Source organism: Kogia breviceps, chromosome 13, assembly GCF_026419965.1.
Source record: "Kogia breviceps isolate mKogBre1 chromosome 13, mKogBre1 haplotype 1, whole genome shotgun sequence".
Taxonomy (NCBI): Eukaryota; Metazoa; Chordata; class Mammalia; order Artiodactyla; family Physeteridae; genus Kogia; species Kogia breviceps.
This window is the reverse complement of record NC_081322.1, coordinates 5,877,025-5,892,749: the sequence shown is the minus strand read 5'-3', so window position 1 is coordinate 5,892,749 and position 15,725 is coordinate 5,877,025. Positions and strand designations below refer to the sequence as shown.

Genomic DNA, 15,725 nt, shown 5'->3' with positions numbered 1-15,725 from the left:
TCAACTGGCTGCTAGAAAGAACAGCAGTTGGCTTCTTGCCTTCAGAAAATGTGAAGTTGGCAAAAAAAAAAACCCACAAAAACAAAAACAAAAATATTTCACCTTTCCCTTGGAATTGTGTTGTATAGAGAGTCACTGTCTTAGATATCCAGGTCAGAATCTTTATACATCATAATAAAATCAGGACCAGGTAAGGCATCAGAAGATCTTTGACTCCAACTCTTTATCCACCTCTTAGTGGTGTTGTGGTCTGCTATCTAACCCAAGGCCCACTCCCAGATAGATATGTACCTTCTTGTGCTAAGACATACAGGACCCAACGAGCCTCAAGTCCTGAAGTCACTCAGTCATTGGAGATTTACTGAGTATCTAATGTGAGTTAGGCACTGGGCTGGGTCATGAGGGATCACAAATGAACACCAATATGAACTGCCAATCTGGAAGAGACAATGACCGTCTTCGCTGGAGCTGGAGGATATAATGGTAACCAGGAAGGTTCCATGGAGGGAAGGAAGGATGTGGTGGGTCTCGAAGGATAGGTTTTCTTTGGGCAGAAGGGCAGACATTGATGAAGTGGGGTGGGGAGGAGCTTCCTCCCTGAATTTCTCACACTGAGTCCCATATAAATAGGATGGCTAGGCACCTTGGTTTGCCCAGGACATCCAAGATCATCTCTATCCTAAAGAGATTATAATTGTGTCCTTTAATCTCAAAAGGGCTTTATTTGAACAGGAGACTTTATGGTCACTTTTTCTGTCAAATATCAGACCCCTTTTTCAGAGTGAAACTCCTTTACACCAAAGTGTAAATGAGGACGTAATGATCAACTGCTTACTGACAAATGTAACTTAATCAAATGTACAAAGCAGGTTTTTATTTATTTAAGAATTTTTTTTCTTGTAGTATAACTGCTTACAATGTCGTGTTAGCTTCTGCTGTACAACAAAGTGAATCAGCTATATGTGTGTATATATATATATATATATATATATATATATATATATATATCCCCATATCCCCTCCTTCTTGCGTCTCCCTCCCACCCTCCCTATCCCACCCGTCTAAGTCATCACAGAGCACTGAGCTGATCTCCCTGTGCTATGCGGCTGCTTCCCACTAGCTAGCTATTCTACACGTGCTAGTGTATATATGTCAGTGCTACTCTCTCAGTTTGTCCCACCCTCCCCTCCCCCACCGTGTCCACAAGTCCGTTCTCTACTTTTGCTTCACTTTTCCTGCCCTGCAAATAAGTTCATCAGTACCATTGTTCTAGATTCCATATACAAGCGTTAATATACGATATTTGTTTTTCTCTTTCTGACTTACTTCACTCTGTATGACAGTCTCTAGATCCAACCACGTCTCTACAAATGACCCAATTTCTTTCCTTTTATGGCTGAGTAATATTCCATTGTATATATGTACCACATCTTCTTTATCCATTCATCTGTTGATGGACACTTAGGTTGCTTCCATGTCCTGGCTATCGTAAATAGAGCTGCAGTGAACATTGTGGCACATGACTCTTTTTGAATTATGGTTTTCTCAGGGTATATGCCCAGTAGTGGGATCTACTGGGTCAGACAAAAAGACTTTATTACAGCACAGGCATAAGTTTAATGGTTATATCAGAGCCCTTTGACCCTCAAGTCACACGGAGATGACACATAGCAGCCTGGGTGGATGCTGTGCACACAGTAGGGTTTTGTTGAGAAACTCCAAGCTGAAGAAACCTCCGTCTTTTCCAATCGGCTGCAAGCAAACTTACCTGACCTTTGCTCTGATGGAATACATCATCTTTATTATACTGGACAGAAAGCAAGAAAGACACTATCTTCCAAGGCAGGTTACTATACAAACTTCCTTGAAAAGATTGTCCAGAACAAAAGCCTGTCAGTACCTTTAATTTCAAGACATGCAGAGATGTAAGAGACCTGTGGATGATTATTTCTCAACATGGCCTGAAGAGTCCAGCTAGGTGAATGCAATTAATGATATGGCCAGTTAGGATGTTAATGGATAATTATTGTTTAGTACCAGGGACACCTATATCTTAACAACGGGTTCCTAGACCTCTAGTGGAATAGAATAAATCTCTGGTGCTGGGAATCCTGAATGAAAGTGGTAAGGGGAAGGAGGGAAAGAGGTTTTTTCAATGTACTTTGGGAAGATTTAAATGGTCACCGTGTCAGTCAAAAACTGCTAAGAAATTGGGCCTTTTCCTAAGAAGCTCATTATATGAAAATACCTCATTGATATCCAGGAAGCAAAACAGTTTTCCTAATGTTATACACTTTAGACGAACGATGATTATGGCAGTTAACTGGTATATAATCCAATAGCAGTTTTCCTCAAATTATAAATACTCATATTGCATACTTTTAATGACAATCACTTCCTAGTATATATTTATTTGAAAATGCTTAAATATTGGCTCTGTGTTGCTTACCTGCTGTAGTGTGTTTCATTTTACTTAATATTTACAAATAGTTCTTGTCTGACACACACATTTTTCCAGTTTCTTTGTAAGTAACTCATTTTCATGTAATGGTTGTTTTAAAGAAAATCAAAGCCCAGTGCCGATAATTTCATGCTCTTAAATAAATCACTGGAATAAAAGATGCTATTCACGAGCTGGCTGGGGTACGTTTTGAGATTTTCTCATTATACTGTGCTTTTAAACAAGTGGTGCAAATCAGTAACTAAATATCAAAGAGATTGAAAGGAGTCTCTTAGGATTCCATTTACGGAGACTGGATGGTATCACCATGTTCTCTAAGTAATGACCTACCAAAAAAGCAAAATTTGGAAATATTCTGTAACTTAAAGTGTCAAGTTTCAAAAATTATCATTAACTAACACTTTTTTACTTCACTCTTCTGTCATATGCCGTAAACTCTCAAAAGTGGCAAGCTGATATGCACATCAAGACGTTAAAATGAAGAAAAACTGAAAATATCATATTATTTATGGTACCATAGGCACTTGCCATGTGCTCTACTTATAAATAAAATTTGAATGCAGTATCTCATTCGATCTTTCAAATAAACCTGAAAAATTATCTAGTTTATGATTAAGGAAACTCACACTCAGAAAGTTGCTGTTTCTTTCTCAAGAAAATGCAAGTAGTTAGTCAGAGAGCTTGGATCCAAACCTTTGCTTTTCTATATGATCAAGCTTGATAAGCTAACCATCCTTCTAATTTATAAGGTCACAAGAAGGAAGCCAGGACTTATATTGCCCTAAATTTCCTGGGATCTATTTGATAATCCTTACTTTCAAATCCCTGGTTTTCTCTTTCCTGTTAACAGGCAAAAAATGTAGGCATGCATTTGCATTAAGATATAAAAAGAGAAGAGAGAGGAGTTTTCTTTTCCTTCTTTTCTTTAATAAGATTCAGAGCAGAGCCTGGCACCCCGGATTAAAGACAGCCATCTCCTGTCAAGGTTAATTGGATACACTCTGTATCTGGTTCTCAAAATACATCAATTAGAAACAATTAAGACAGCATTAACAGAGATTAGAAATAGTTACATATTTGGGGACAGTTCTATGTAAAAATGTCCTTTTAATTCCACAACAATGAAAGATAGATGGACATGTAACTGAGTGCAGAGTTGCACATCCAAGTTCAAAAAACCCATATGGATCTTAGATGGTGGGCAGAGTTAGAGGGCTTCTATTTTTAATATGAAGTAGTAAGAATAATGAGTTTTATGCCAAAAGAGGCTGGTCTATTATCAATGAAAACAAAACCACACAGACTTTGTTGTCATGAGGCCATATGAAGATAATAATACTGATAGTTCAACCTCCGCTGAAGGAGGTCAGTATAATCGTTCACTCCCTCTTTAACACAGGAATGGAAATGAGCAATAACATTGTTACAACCAAGGAGAGAATTAAAGCTTCTCTTAGCCAAACTCCAGAGGTTCGTTCAACTGGGACGCCTCACATCACTTCGGGTGCATTGCAAGAGCCCAAGCATGTGACTGGAAATCCCATCTCTTAGTGATCTCTTGGGACCAGACAATACACAGTCTTCACAGAAGTCTAAATTCATTTTTCTCCATGATGAGAGAGAGAGAGAGAGAGAGAGAAGGAGAGACAAAGACAGAGAGACAGAGAAAAAGAGACAGATAAACAGAGAGAGAGAGAGACAGCTGGGGAAGGCAGGGGCCTTCTCTCATTAACACATTAAAGTAGAAGAGTTGACACAGTAAAAGTCAAAATGATCTGTGATGGCGAGAGTGTGGCATTCAGATATTGACGTTTATGATGACCACACGTCTCATTTCATAGCATGTTCTCATCACTGGTCCATACACCATTCCTCAATTTGTTTTATTTTATTTTCTCTCTCTTATTACCAAGCCCTCCCCTCTGTACCTGTAAGAAACCATCTAAAAGCTGGAAATTTCCTTAAATGTGCATATATCTTTACGTAATAAGTAGCACTGTTTTGTTTTGAATGGTATTATACTACAAATCTTTTCCACTTATAACTAGAAATCTAATCATGCTGTTGTATGCACACTCAGCGTGTTGTTGATGTGTTGATTCTAACTATTGCAAAGCATACTATCGCATACAGTGACTACATTTTACTTATCCCTTCCTCATGTGAAAGACACCTAGTTTGCCTCAACACCACCCTGAACATGAGCATTCTTGTTTATGTTCCTTACAACCTGTATGTGAATGAATTGGTTCATATATCCAGAAGTGCTACCGTAGGGACCTGGATTACACACATTCTTAATTCTGCTAAATATTGCCAGATTGATTTCCAAAAAACCATCTCCCCCCGCAAAAAAATGTGATTTGTATTAGCTCACATTCCCACAAGCTGGACAGGAGAATTCTCTCTCCTAAAATTCTTTGCCAATTGTCATCGTCCCCCTTCTAATTTTTATGATTCTGATAGGTGTGCACGTTATCTTATTTCAGTTTGAATTTCTCAAATTTACTACTGAGTTTTAGCAACTACATACACTTTTTTTTTTTTTGCGGTACGCGGGCCTCTCACTGTTGTGGCCTCTCCCGTTGCGGAGCACAGGCTCCGGACGCGCAGGCCTAGCGGCCATGGCTCACGGGCTTAGTTGCTCCGCGGCACGTGGGATCCTCCCGGACCGGGGCACGAACCCGTGTCTCCTGCATCAGCAGGCGGATTCTCAACCACTGCGCCACCAGGGAAGCCCTACATACACTTTTTATGCGTAGGTTTCCCCATTCACAAATTGCCTCTAAAATCTTCTTACCTTTTGACCATTTTTCTATTAGATATCCTTCCTTATTTTTCCTTGTTTTTTTTGGAGAATTCTATTATAAAATAAATATATAAATTCCATTTTGGTTTTGCAAACATCTTTTCCTAAATAATCACCTATTAATTTTGTCTATCCAGTCCTTCACTGACCTGTAAGCTTTCATCTTGATATTCACAAATCAGTTTATTACCTTATGATTTACGCTTTTTGGATCTTTAAAAAAAAACCTCTCCCCACTCTTAAGTCATAAAGATACTCTCACAAATTTTCTTTCACTAGCTTTATACTTTTACTTATTACATTTAAAACTCTTATATATGATACAAGGTAAGGACCTCAATTTCATTTTCTTCATATCTGATCCAATTTCCCAAACTTTGTTCAATTTTAGTGGTATTAGTTTTACCTACAATCAGTTTCACTATTCTGCTCTCCTTTTCTATTTTTCTGTTCTTGCCTCAATCCATTCTGTGTTATTGTCATAGATTTTTGAGTACATTATTTTATCTGGTTGGGCAATTCCTCATTCTTTGTTTTCTTTTTTTTAGTTGACTTATGTACTTGTTGTATATTATTCTTCCATATAAATTTTAGAATATGTTTGTCAAGTTTCTAAGTTATCTAGTTGGGATTTTGATTGAGATTCCTTTAGAGTTTTGAGTGAGAGTGGATATTCCTATATTAAGCGTGCTTATCAATAATAAGGATACATGTCTCTAGGTATTCTGATTTTAGGTCCTGTAGTGGTTTTTTATACTAGTATAAATGTTATCTTGCTTTTATTATATTGACTATTGATTTTCTCCTTGTATAGAGGAATAATGCAACCAAGCCTCATTAAAATCCTGCTTTAGGATGAATCATTTGTTGCCTCTAACATATATTAACACCCATGTTGCCTTAGAGTACATAATTCTAGGAAAATATTTTACTATACTGAAGTATTATATTGATTATCTTTACTTTTGTCCGTGTGAAGGAAGGATTAGAGAGGTAAAATTATTTAGAAGAGCAAACTAGTTTACTTATGAAGAAGTTTTACCAGGGAGTCCAGGCTTTAGAAGAAGTTGAAATCCAAATTTAAAAGGAAGGAAGGAAGGAAGGAAGGAAGAAAAAGAAAGAAAGAAAGGAAGGAAGGAAGGAAGAAAGAAAGAAAGAAAATTAAAGAAAAAGATCCCCATAAAATAATGAAGGTTACCTTAGAGTTAGCCAATTGATGGTAGGATATTAGCAGTTTTCTTCAAATATATATGCTATTTGCAAAGGCTTTTCTATATTTTCACATCAGCAATGTGAAAGTCAGGGATAAAATTGTTTATTAAGAAGTCAGTGACTTTCAGGAAAGTCTCAAAGATTAATTTATTCTGGAGACTAGAACTACCGAGAGTTAACTGTCTTTTCAGTTTATTTCAGTTTGAAAAGTTTCTTTTTCACTCTATAACTGTGGTATGTGATTTGCACACTGACTTATAATAGAGGCAAGGGGAGGTGTCAGATTTGCTTTCATATAGAAAGGCACAAAACTCAATGAATAGACAATCCATCTTAAACAAGTCATTCTTAATTACTGATTTTTCTGAAACCTGACTAGTCCGTTTTTATTTCCAAAGTAGCAACAGTTTTATATTTTTCTGATTATAAAATGATGTATTTTTCAGAGCTTTCCTTAAGTACCCTGAAATAGATTACCTGATTTAAGTCAGATGGACCTCTTCACTGAATCGCTCATGATATAAAGACCTATGATATTTAATTTCTTTGTTCACTTGGTATCCTCTAAGACTTCATATGAGACCATATTGACATCTGAGAATAGACTGAGAAATTATGCTCAGAGAAAACACAAGTCTATGTTTTGAAATAAATAGCCAGTACCTGTGTCATCCTGTATCATCAATCATTCTGTCTGTATAGGTCCTCCCAACTCCAAGGATTTCTCCCATTGATGGTTTGCTTCTCTGGTTAAAATCTTTCCTTATTCATAGACCCAATCAATCTGTACCTCAGGCTGTCCCCTTTTCTATGTCTTCTCCACTGGTGAGATAGAATCAGTCATGAAACCATAAATTCCCCCCACATTAACCAATGGGATTAATGTGTTGTAGCAAAGCATAGGTCCAACAGTTCAGGCACAATTATTTTTTCTTTATTAGTGAAGTATAGTTGATTTACAGTATAATATTAGTTTCAGGTATACAGCACAGTGATTCAGTTATATATATATATATATATATATATATATATATATATTCCTTTTCAGATTCTTTTCCCTTATAGGTTATTATCGGGCATAGAAACTTATTTGATCTTAAGTCCCAAAGGCAATTGTATGCCTCTACTTAGACTAATAATGTTTTGTTACATTTCTCAATGACTAAATTCAGAGCAAAGACCAAGTTCTTAACTTTTTACCTGTATAGATTGGTTATAGATATAGATTTAAAGGTGGCAATGCTCAGAAGTCTTCTAATTTTTCTTTCATTTGTGAGAAAGTAACTCTTTATGCTTTATATATGTTATTTTACTCAACTCTACAGTTCTAACAATACTCACTAATTATTCTGTGGCTTTAAAAGATCTCCTCAACCGGGAACCAGTAACTCAATGCAGTTTTAAATATGGGGTAATAATAATGACTTCTGTTAATTGACTTGTGGTACAAGTTTTAAATAACTTTTCCATCTTAATCTCAAAAAAATGTAACCAGAGAGTAGGTTCTTGTCTTGTTGCAGAAAGAATTCAGAGACAAGACAGGGAGGTCAAGAAAGCAAAGTGAGGCTTTATTAAGTGATAGTATGCTCTCAAGGGGAGAGCAGGTAGACTCAGATGAGTAGCTGCTCCGAGTTTTTTTTTAGCAAGCTGGTTATCTGGGGTGTAGAAATGAAGGGGCAGAATATTCATTAGGGAGGTAAGGGTTTGGGGGTCATAATCCCTGATTTTATTTATGACAGCAAAAACCCCTCCTTAGCTTGCTAGGAGATAGTCTAGGGCTTGGTGGTTGTCAAAGCCCTCCCCTGCCAGGGAATCTAGGGATTTTTGTAAGAGTGTGAGAATGTCTCCAGTGTTCTTTAGTGCACTATCCAGGGAAGAGGTTGCCTCATGGTAGGCAAATCCTCCCCAAGGGGCAGCTGCGGCTAGGGTCCCCATAATTCCTCTTAGCGCCAGACCAAAGCTCCTTTTTTTTGTCTCCCATGGGTTACAATGTGGATGGTTGTTTGGGCTGGGGCCACAGTACCCAAGGTGCAGTTTCCATAAGAAGTGTGCTGTCTGGATGTGAGAGAGCAACGGCTTTGGTCATTGTGAGGTAGTTCTCAGAGGTCCCACACAGCCCTAATGATACAGGTGGTGTTGGTAAAGCAGTATGATTGGTTTGGTTACACAGCTGCAGAAAAGTTCCGTGAGGTGGGATACAGTTGCAGTGGGGTCCCATCTATATTCTGGATTTGGTCTCTGGTTTAGAGTGTCAGGAGGGACGGCCTTCTTAAAGCTGAATCAGGTAAAATTAAATAAGTTGAGTATTTTTCCCAAATTCATACAGCTAGCATGTGTTTAAGTCAGAACTTGAAACAAAGTTCCTGATTTTAAACAGCATGATCTTGAAAAAGACTTTGGAGATTTTATTGGCCCGAAAAGTATTTAGAATATAAATACTGTGTTAACTGCAGGTCACAATTCTTGACAAAAAGTTGCCATAATTAAATTCACGAAACTTTTGGGTAGGGGAAAATTGATGATTAACAGGAAAATTTCACATCTTCCAAATTTATAGGTCAGCCTATTATATCGTCCTTTAGAGTTCTATGGCAGTTTTATGCTCAAGAAATTTTTGAACTTAGTTACCCAAATTGATATCTGAGATGGAAAGTTGTGTATCAGTTATGATCACGTCACAGATCTGGTTGCATATTTGTATCTAGTCTTTTATGAAACGTTCATCTATTTCTAATGACAGAAGACAGAACAATACTCACATTTTTAAGCAAATGCTCTAAATGACTTATTATCATTTCCCCAAACGCTTGGTCCAGAAGAGTAAGAGAGTGGGTCTCTGGTGGAGGCATCTCTCGCACTTTCACGCACTAGTCAGTACACACAGGAGGGGAGGGAAGGTAGCAGCTCATCCCAGAAGTCTGTGACTCCAATACGATGCTAAATCAGCTCCTTCCATTCACCATTTCTGACCCAGGAGGGGTTGCCTGGCTGCAAAATGGAGATCATTACAGAGAGCTGTCAGAAAAAGGAGTCTCAAGATATCCATTCTTTTATGAAGTGGAAAACACCTGGGATTTACCATCAGTCACTCGGGTGCTACCATCTGCTCATTCAGTTCACATATCCAACTTAACCAAACAAACCTCTCAACTCCGCTAATTCAAAATTTAGACCGACATTTACATCAACATGATAAAACCCTTTATGGATGAGGGAGGAAACTCCAAATGTTTCTACCGATTTACTCAATGGTGTAATGATCAATTCTAGCAAGTCACAGAACAGAAGGATTAAATCTGAGGAAGCCAGAAGAGGATTCTCCCAGGGTCTCTTCCTTCTCAGGCCTCTACCACTGTACTAAACTGAAAACCACTTAAAGGCAAGTAACGAGTCCTTATGTATATATTCTCCAAACGGCATCAGTCAGTGTTACTCTCATTGCCTTTACTCTGAAATATGCCAAAGAACATATATTCACGTCAGTTACACATCAACAAATAAAATCAACACGTAAAACCACTCAATTGAAGAACACAAATGTACACATACCACAGAAACACACTCTTTTCGAGCTCATGGAAGAGGGAGTAGAGACTGTGTCATCAGCTCCACCGGAGTCAGCGGATAAGAGGGGAACCACCATCATCCATACGGATTCCCCCACGGACCACCAACGTGTCTTTAGGCTTTTATCAGAATTCCAGCTTTCACAAGACTGTGTTCACATTTTGCATAGTCATTTAGTTCTTGCTATAAGAGTTATATTCCAGAAAAATTGAATGCTATTGATTTTAAAGTGACTCTTTAGAGCTACACCTGCACCCAAAGGCAGAAAATATAGAGTAATCATTTATTCAACAAATATTTACTGAGTGCATATTATCTAGGCACTGGAGACACAGAAATGTACAAGTCAGGTGGAGACTTTCTTTTAATGAAGCTTACGGTCTTTTTGTGGGGGGGGTGGAGGGGCTTAAGTTTACAAAATAACTCACTAAATAGATAAGCAACACGATTTAGGAGAATACGAAGAAGTGCTGTGAGACGGTGTGCTAGGGAGCGCCTAGATGTGGAAAGAAAGCCTCTGTGAGAACTGATTGACCCGAGGAACTGTCCGTGGGAAGATCTAGAGGCAGACCCGAAGCAGATCATTCCAGGCAGAGAGAAGAGTCCTAGAAGACCCTGAGGCAGGAAGGGAGTCGGTGTGATGCCTTAACACAAGGCGGCCAGGTAGCTGGAGCGGTGAGCTGTGGTGATCGGCTGAGATCAAGTCGGTGGGAAGAGGAGATGAGAGATGATGATCTGAGTTTCCTGAGCGCCTAACCAGGAGCTGGGAGCTCGCCTGCCGCGCGTTGTATCCACGGGCACCGGCTTGCTCTGAGGCAGGCCTGCATCACTTCGCTTCTGCTGAACTTGCTAGCTGCTGGGCGTGTTGTTCTCTGAACACATCACCTTCATTTCGACTGCACTGCGAGTAGGTGGCGGTGTCATTATGTCAGACTTTATGAAAAGAAATGATCACCAAAAGGTACAGAGTGCAGGATCTGGGAAAATCCGGCTTCAGTAGCCCAGCAGGACTGAAACAAGGAAGCTGGACCATTTCTGCTTCCTGGTAAGGCTCAGATATGCTCTAAAGCCCAGGGCTCTGACCCCTTCCATTCTGGGGAGGTCCCAAGAATGCAAGAGTCCTGAAGAACCCAGATCCTTCTCAGTGGCAGACCAAGACAGTGGCAACACACATCTCAGTTCAGAAATGAAGCATCACAGAGCTCATGTTCAAGGTGCAAATAATCTGCCTTTTGAGCTGCAGTAGCCAAAATGTTTCTTTGGTTAGCATTTGGGGAAAGAGATGGGAACGAAATTGTTAGTGCAAACGTTGAAGTGTTACAGAAAGTGTCTTCCAAAACGGGATTTTTTTTTTCTCCTGCCCGAGTTCGTGAGACAGTGACAGAGGTAGAGGCAGACTTTTTCTGCATAAATGTTTCCCCTAACCAATGCCTCATGTGTATAGCACACAATACTCTTCAAACAGCATACATGGTAGAGTAAAGCCACAAGGAAAAAATCTATTCTTCATTTCTACAGGTGTCTTTTACTCTCTGTTACCTGATGTTTACATAAGAGCTAAACAGTTTGAAGAGAAGTATTTCTCATTTTGAAAAGAATATCACAGAACACATTTTGTGTGTTTGCCATCAGAAGTCTGATTTCCCCTTTTTAGTTTTTCTAATAAGGTAATCACACTGCTGGAATCAAATGATTGTGACTCAGGCTAGATCACACACACGCAATATCCAAATTCAACAGAAGCAGGGAAGAACTTTCAGATGTATCTCTTCCACTGTACAAATGTTGGGAGTCTACACTTCAAGAAGCTGAAGAGAGGATGACCCAAAGCAAAAAATATAACTATGCTCCATTACTGAAAGGACTTGGTTGAAAAATACAAAAGTTCTATCCCCACTGCAATCAGCTCACATCCTTTTTATACTTTCCTCCTCCAAGACCCCCTCAGCCTAATGCCCGGTTATTGAACTCATCACAGTGGAGCTATCCATTAGTTTCCAGGGTAATTGTTTTTTATCTAAAATAAAACTTTCCAAATTATAAAAGGCATGCAGAGTTCACAGATATTATTCAGTACAACTCTTATGAGTTATAAAGTACTTTATAATGGCTTTTTGTTAATTATGAGATTGACTTTTTAAAATAAAAGAACAAAGGCAAAATAGCCTGGACGACACTTGCCAAATACCAAAAGTGTAAAACTATTTAGAGGATTTTAACATTCAGGAGAAGGTAATTACCTAGAAATTTGTAATATTAAGGATCAAATATGATGAACATTTACCTTCTGACCAGCAAGAATCTTCAAGCTATTTACTTTTTATTCTGATTATAACATATTATAAATTTGGTTTCTTTAAATTGGAAATGCTGCAAAAGAGAAAGTCAAATCATAAATCTGATTTCTCTTTCTGCCACAGTAAATTCCCAATAATGTGCTACAATAAAGATAGCAAAGTAAGTAATGTATTAGTGTACTATCTGGGGAAACAGAGGTGGACGCTGCATTGTTCTTTCATCCACCTGAACCCCTCAATAAAAACAGTCAGAGAAACTAAACAAAAAAAGCCATAAACCAAAGGACCATATCTATAGTGATAACTAGGTTCAAGGGGAAAAAAGAAGCCATTAGTTTATTTTAATTTTGATCATCAAAGTGAACCAATAGGTAATAACTGTAAAAAATCTAAGAGTACTTTTTTGTTTGTTTGGTTGGTTTTTTTTTTTGTTTTTTCGGTACGCGGGCCTCTCACTGTTGTGGCCTCTCCCGTTGCGGAGCACAGGCTCCGGACACGCAGGCTCAGCGGCCATGGCTCACGGGCCCAGCCGCTCCGCGGCATGTGGGATCTTCCCGGACCGGGGCACGAACCCGTGTCTCCTGCATCGGCAGACGGATTCTCAACCACTGCGCCACCAGGGAAGCCCCTTAGAGTACTTTAAGGGGATTGGACTACCATAAAAATAACGATTGTAAAAAAAAATACAGCCTTTCTTTTAAAAAAAAACGAAAACAATTCTAGAAAGCAAATAAAATAGAAAACTTAGGGAAAGAGGAAAGACTGATAAAATAATATGTATCCAAGAAGTGATTTTAAAAGATATATATTTCTGAATTATATACTAATATTAAAAATGAAAGCATAAACCATAACATGTTTTAATGTTTATCTGTAGAGGCATTCAGAGAATAGATTAGAAAAGACCTTGGTAGCAGCTATGCGTCATTATTTCTTGTTGTTTTTTTTTTAAAAAAATGACCTAAAAACATGTATGGATACATATAAAACAAAATTAAATTTTAAAAGACATCCTTAAAATTTTAAAATAAAACAAATCAACCCCAGTATTTCTCTAGTTTATAGCATAACCACAACAGAAATCACCTTTTCCAAGAGCCTTTAAAACAAAGTAATTTGATAAGTCATCTCTAGAGAGACATATCCTAAAGACAAAAGCGGTATTAAAAATTACCTGTTTTAATTATCATATGATTGCTGGTAACACTGACATTTTATTCTGAGAAAATCATGTATGTAGAACGGGATAAAGTAAATGAGTATGTGATATTTAAATTTCCCGGAGTGGCTGTCAGGTTTCTTGTGGGAGAAAGGAGAAACAGATGTAAAATAGAAGGAACTAAGTAAAAATTCTATAGTGTCGTTTTAATTGTAGTTATCAATATTTATTCTTTAGTATTTTATCTTTAAAAATACAAACATTTAATTCCCTTCCTCTGTCCATCCACTGAAGAGGCCCAGAAATCGTTATGAACTAATAGCAATGAGCACCCCTAGTGTGTAGATTAGATTTTTTTAAACATCATTTCCCACTGAAAGAAGCAAGGGTTCTTTGGAATAAGGGCTAATTTCATCACTGAGACATAAAATACACATGGGGAGGGGGGAGGGTAAGCTGGAATGAAGTGAGAGAGTGGCATGGACATATATACACTACCAAACGTAAAATAGATAGCTAGTGGGAAGCAGCCGCATAGCACAGGGAGATCAGCTAGATGCTTTGTGACCCCCTAGAGGGGTGGGGTAGGGAGGGAGGGAGGAAGACACAAGAGGGAGGGAGGAGATATAGGAGTATATGTATATGTATAGCTGATTCACTTTGTTATACAGCAGAAACTAACACACCATTGTAAAGCAATTATACTCCAATAATGATGTTAAAAAAAATACCCCAGATTCTCTTGTTATATCGAATAACAAGGAATCCCTGTCAAAGTCTACTAGGGCTCTACCTAAGGGACTCAAAGGCCATTTGAAGAGTTTCCCATTGGCCAAAGCTGGGACACCTTGATTAATAGTAATAATAATTGCAATGTATTGAAAATACAAAATATGTTAAACTTATTAGTTCTTTTTGATACCAAAACCAGAAAACAAAAAAGCTGTTGTTGATAGATGTCAATAAACTAACTTACTATTTTGAAAACTGGTCAGTAGATAAATTAGGCATATAAATGTCAGCATAATCTGACTTCCCTATACTAATTGTACCACTTGGGAAACAAATAGTAAAGAAAGAGATATTTCTCTTTATAGAAATATTTCAGTCAGTAGACTTAAAAAGTTAGTTTTTAGAATGTCCCTTTTTCATAGCTACTAATAAATAAACTGATCTAGAAAACTGAGCATCAAGAATTGCTGACATCACAAAAATGGAGATAATCAGACATTATTTGTTTCATGATGGAAGCTCAAACAACCATTTTTGAAAAAGTTTTGCCAATAATGTTGAACCTAAATCCTGTTATATCCAACCATCAATTTGCAAGAAACACAGAGGACAGAAGAACACAAAGTATGAAACCAAACACAAAATATGAAATATGAATGCAATCAGCAAAATCCAGACTTTGCAAAGCTCTATAGAACAAATGATAAGGTTTCTTTAACAACAGATTGCAAAGGAAAATAGTTACAGGAGAAGAGACCTATAACACAGAAGAAAATTAAGGATCATATTCACCAATTTCAATGTGTGTGACTTGTTTATACCCTGATTTAAACAAAGGGTATAAGCAAGTTACAATGGCAGAAACTAGTCTCACCTGTTCTTGTACTTTATACAAATGGAAGCAAATAGGACAAAAAAAATTGCTTATGCAACAATTGGAAATATGAGTATTGAAATTAAGAAATTATTGTTAAAACTTTTAGTATGACACTTATTTTGTGATATTGTCAAAATAATAATTTAGTGCCTTTATATGATATTAGAGTTATATACGCAAATATTTAGAGACGAATTCATATGTTTACTTCAAAACAATATGCAGGGTAGCAGTAGAGTGAGAAAGAGAAATTAGTATCAGTACAGAAGAGACAAGATTGGATGAGAGTTGATAATTATGAAAGTAGTGTTATTGGTTCTTGGGATTCACCGTGCTACCCTTTCTATCTATTTTATCTCCTTTTTAAATGTTTGATAGTTTCCATTAAAAAGATTAAAAGTACAATGAACAGGAAGCAAAGGAAGCAATAAAGTTCATTTTTCTGTGTAATTTTCTAATTACTCTGAGATAACTACATTCCTTATACTATATGAAAATTGACAAATGTGAATTCTGACAACTAATTCACCTACCAGAAGGCAGTTTTGCAGGGAAAAAAATGATAATGGAAATTGACATCCATGCTACAAGATATTAAATAAATGGGAAGA

General features: G+C 37.5%; 1 long non-coding RNA gene across 1 annotated transcript in view; it reads right to left on the bottom strand.

Moving 5' to 3' along the window:
- The window catches only part of LOC136792417 (uncharacterized), a 342,612-nt gene that overhangs the window by 19,504 nt on the left and 307,383 nt on the right, over window positions 1-15,725 (bottom strand). The gene's annotated exons all lie outside the window — the stretch shown is intronic.